Source organism: Zea mays, chromosome 9, assembly GCF_902167145.1.
Source record: "Zea mays cultivar B73 chromosome 9, Zm-B73-REFERENCE-NAM-5.0, whole genome shotgun sequence".
Taxonomy (NCBI): Eukaryota; Viridiplantae; Streptophyta; class Magnoliopsida; order Poales; family Poaceae; genus Zea; species Zea mays.
Genome location: NC_050104.1, coordinates 101,729,594 through 101,734,171, shown reverse-complemented (window position 1 = coordinate 101,734,171; position 4,578 = coordinate 101,729,594). Strand labels below are relative to the sequence as shown.

General features: G+C 38.0%; 1 long non-coding RNA gene across 1 annotated transcript; it reads right to left on the bottom strand.

Annotated features, from left to right (window-relative positions):
* Positions 1 to 1,873: 1,873 nt before the first annotated feature.
* Positions 1,874 to 2,469, bottom strand: LOC103638750 (uncharacterized). Its single transcript, XR_559007.2, has 3 exons — positions 2,349 to 2,469; positions 2,175 to 2,234; positions 1,874 to 1,924 (listed from the first exon to the last, which is right to left on the bottom strand). It is a non-coding gene; the product is annotated as an uncharacterized lncRNA (long non-coding RNA).
* Between the last annotated feature and the right edge of the window lie 2,109 nt (positions 2,470 to 4,578).

The window sequence follows — 4,578 nt, the reverse complement described above, 5'->3', positions numbered from 1 at the left end:
TGTTGGACACTAAATCACCAAAATACTTAGAAATGGCCCAAGGGCACATTTCCCTTTCAATCTCCCCCTTTTTGGTGATTTATGCCAACACAACATAAAGCAAGTAGAACAAGTACAAAATCAATTCAACTAAGAGCTCAAATTGTTTTGATTCAAAATTGACATATATGGATCACTCTTTGCCACCACTTGGTTTGTTTTTGCAAATCAAACTCAAATTTCTATCTCTAAGTCAAACACACATGTTAAGACATAAAGAGAGTCATTCCAAGAGAAATTGATTCAAGATTTCAAAAACTCCCCTTTTTCCCATAATCAATACTTCTCCCCACACGAAGCCAACTTTTGACAAGAGAGACAATAAAAGAGTTTTGACAAACCAAAAACTCTATTCTACTATTTTCAAAATCTCTCAAGTGGTAGCTGATCCATTTATCGCTTTGGCCTTTATTTTCTCCCCTTTGGCATCAAGCACCAAAACGGGATCAATCTTGGCCCAGTAACCCCATTGCCTCACCAAAATCATCAAATGAGAACACAAAGGCAAATAAGAGTATGAAGATGAACTTGGAAAGTTACTCTTTGCATCGGAGTGCAGTGGAAGTCTTGCATGGTCCAAGTTCACCTTTTCCCTTTCAATCCTCCTTGAAGACTAAAACAACCAAACTCAAGTACATGGTTAGTCTCAAAGGGTCAAGTTGTAGCACAGCTCCCCCTAAATATGTGCATCACTTGCAAACCGGACTTGTGAGGTCCAGGGAGTGTTTGTGCAACTTGAGCACCACAATAAGCAACAAAATGCAGAATGAACATGATCAAAGGCATAAATACATGTATGCTATAATTCAATCCAAGTTCCGCGAATCTAAGATATTGAGCTCACTACGCAGCCTGCAAAAGGTCTTCTCATCTAGAGGCTTGGTAAAGATATCGGCTAGCTGGTTCTCGGTGCTAACATGAAACACTCACTACAAGAATCTGGTTAAAGAACGTGGGTGAAAAACCGTCGAACTTAATGTAATAAGCCGTCGAACTTACCGTAAGAACGTGGGTTTACCGACGAATATAGTCGACGGCGATTTTTGGACGAACTTACAGAAGTAAGTTCGACGGCCCCGTCGAACTTAACGTTAAGAACGTGGGTACCGTCGAACTTAACATTAAGAACGTGGGTACCGTCGAACTTAACGTTAAGAACGTGCGTTTTTAAGTTCGACGGGGGCCGTCGAATTTTTTTCCATAAGTTCGACGGCACCCACGTTCTTACGGTTAAGCTCGACGGGGCCGCGTGGCCGTCGAACTTATGTGTTCTCCGTGGATCTGCGAGGACTCACAATAAGTTCGACGGTACCCACGTTCTTAACCCTTTTCCAGAAAAAAAAATAAAAAATACAGAAATAAAAAATTAGACACACATAATATCACATCCAACACAGAATATCACATACAATACAGATTTCAAACACATTGATATATGTTCATATCACAAATTCACAGTCCAAATACATAAGTTCACAAGAATTGGAGATTGTACCAGTAGTAATACAACACACAGGAATTGGAGATGCATGCGTCCATCAATCCCTCAAGACTCTATACCTAGCTAGACAGTATCCACCTATCACTAAGAGAAACATGTCAAGAATGGACACCCTAGCTCTAGGTGATGTCTGACTTCCAAAGACGACGTCCTTCATTCACTCCAGAGCTCAGTGGTCTCATGTTCCTTGAGAATACAGCCACCCCCTTTTTTTGCTCCAGACTCCAAGGCTCCAATTTAGTAGTGTCAGTAGTAGCGCAGAATAACTCAAGTACCATGCATATAGAACAGTATCTAAGACAGATGAGTGTCTATGATTACCTTCAGTGTGTCTGCTAAAGCTGGATCAACTTGCTTATCTTTAGATATGTCTGACGATTGCAGCTAAGTAAAAAAAGAACAAGTTAGTGGTCAGTTACAACTGAAGCGATAGATCACAATGTTGATTAAATGGCGGAGAATTTGCAGGTTTTATAGCTTCACGGAATCAATAAGCAAAATATCATAACTATCAAGTTTTGAACCTTGAACTTATGCACAAGCACTGCTTCAGTTTAAGAAAGCATTTCGTTCAAACAATATTAACAAGTACAGATTATTTCAAACCAGTAGATTTTAGATCAGTATTAAGTACCTTTGAGCCAATAAAAACAATGGCAACATCAACATTATTCTGAGTATCCTCCCTTGAGCACTAAGAAAAGAAAATCATGACATCGGTCAGTGAACTTGTTTCAATGCAAGAGTTGATAATTTCAAAAGAAGTTGCATGAGAGCTTAAGTTTCACTTCACCAACGTGATACTTACCATGAAGTTTGACCAGCCACCTTCCTCGAGAACAGATTTAGCTAAGCTCTTTGGTGAGATTGTTTGGTAATGGACTACCTCCTTAGCATCATCAGAGCTGAATCTGGATGACCAAGGTGGATGGAATGTAGGTCATTCTAGGACAGTAAGCTCATATATTCTTGCTTAAATAACCATTTAAAGGTACAATAAATATTTGTCATGAGCTAGAAATTTCGACTAAGGTTAACACTATGCGAACAGAAAAGACATCAATATTGAACAGAGTAACATTGTGTCTACGATGCAACTTATCTCTTCATCATGGTTCTCTTTCCCATTGACAGTAGTATCCTGTCACAAAACAAATTTAGTTTCCTATGGTAGAAAATGAAAAAAAAAGTTTTGAAACATTCACTATTTCCCGACCCTGTTCTTAAAGTACAGACCATTACAAGAGCACATGAGTCATATCTGCACCGACAACTTGAAAACCATTGTGGCGATATTTGAACTAATTACGCTTGGCCCTAACAACAAGAGGTTTTCTAAAGAACTAACAACAACTGCACATAATCGTACACCATGGAATCATGGGTAAATTCTATAGAAGGTGAGGGGAAAAGCATACAGTGTGTTTAAGGGAACACAATTGTACATTACCCTGCACCAGAATATATATCATTACCTGATTTAAAGTATTTACTGTTTGGAAAGAAAACAATCTTACTAGCAGATGGGAATGTGCAAAATGTGGCCTATCAACTTTATTTGTAAAATCTCAGTGGATGCTCAACCCATAGAAACAAGGCACAAGATTATTACTGATGGGCAGCAATGTTCCTATCATCTCTATATATTCAAGAAAAGTATTGAGTGTGAAGTCCCAGTGATTAAATGGTCATGTCAGTAGAAGCGCAATAGACTGACCTCACCATTTTAGGCATGGTAAGCCCTAGAGGCTACTCGACTATTTTTCAAATATGCAAAATGAAGAGCTGCAGAGTCCAGGCAACCAAAATCCTAAAATGCAAGGAAACAAGAGATTGCAGTTAGCTCAGTCACCTTTGATCTCCAGGACAGGTCCTTTAACTGAAACCTTTTGGAGGTACGAGGTCCTGAAACCCAACTAAATATAGTAAGATGGACACCATCAACGTCTCGCGCTGGTGGAAATTGCCTTAAGAAGAGAGAAATTTAATTAGCCTGGTGGAAGAAAGAGCGGGAAACACAAAGAATATCTGTCAAGGATCCTAACCAGTCCTCACTTGACACCATGAGTGCCATCAAAATTGCACAGATCAACCTGAGAACAAATCTTCACTAAATGTGTCTGCAAAATAACCCCAACATCATAAGATGAATGTATAATTTTGATGTCTTTAATTCCAAGAAATGTAAAATGTGTGAATGCTACATTAGCATAAAAGAAATGGCAGTCCAAAATGTGTAAAACATAAAGTGCATTGGACCGTGTAGGATTAGAGTGGTTGATAGACACAGAAGAAAGACAGAGCTAAAAAGCACTCGCGCCACCATAGTATGTATGTTCAGATTACAAGACTTCATTAATCAAGACAAGAACTAACCAAATCTAGTTACCCACACAAAAGAGACTCCAAGCAATCATTTTAATATTTGCTGATTTTTGGACAGCAGGACAGCAACTACTTGTTTAGCTCATAACTCACAAGATATGCATCCAAAAATAGTAAACTAGTACTTTCTAGAAAGTTTATAAAGTCCTCTATAACTTTTGTATTATCATCATAACAAGATTCGACCTTTAGAAAGGTCAAACAGGGCTAAACATAAATTCTGTCCAGATTTGGACAGAATTCGACTACTCACTTCAAAAATCTATAACTGGAGTCTCAGGCATCCAAATCAAGTGATCCTAGACTTTTTAGAAAGCTAATAAAATTGTCTACATCTCATTTATAATAATCTCAAGGTGATTCAATGTGTATCAAAGTCAGTTAATAAACGAGCTTATTGGAGAAGAAAGCTTATGAACAGAAAATAGGACAGAAAATAGGCCAGTTAATAAACGAGCTTATTCAATGTGCATCAACGTTATTTGTATTCAAACTACCAGAAAATGCTGATGAAGAAGAAAGCTTATTGGACAGAAAATTCACGCAGACATCACAACGTGTCTAACTTTTATGTCTAAGTTTAGTTTTTTAATTTAAGTAACTAGATTTAGACAAATTATGGCTCCTTAGGTAGAAAACCAAACAAACCCAAA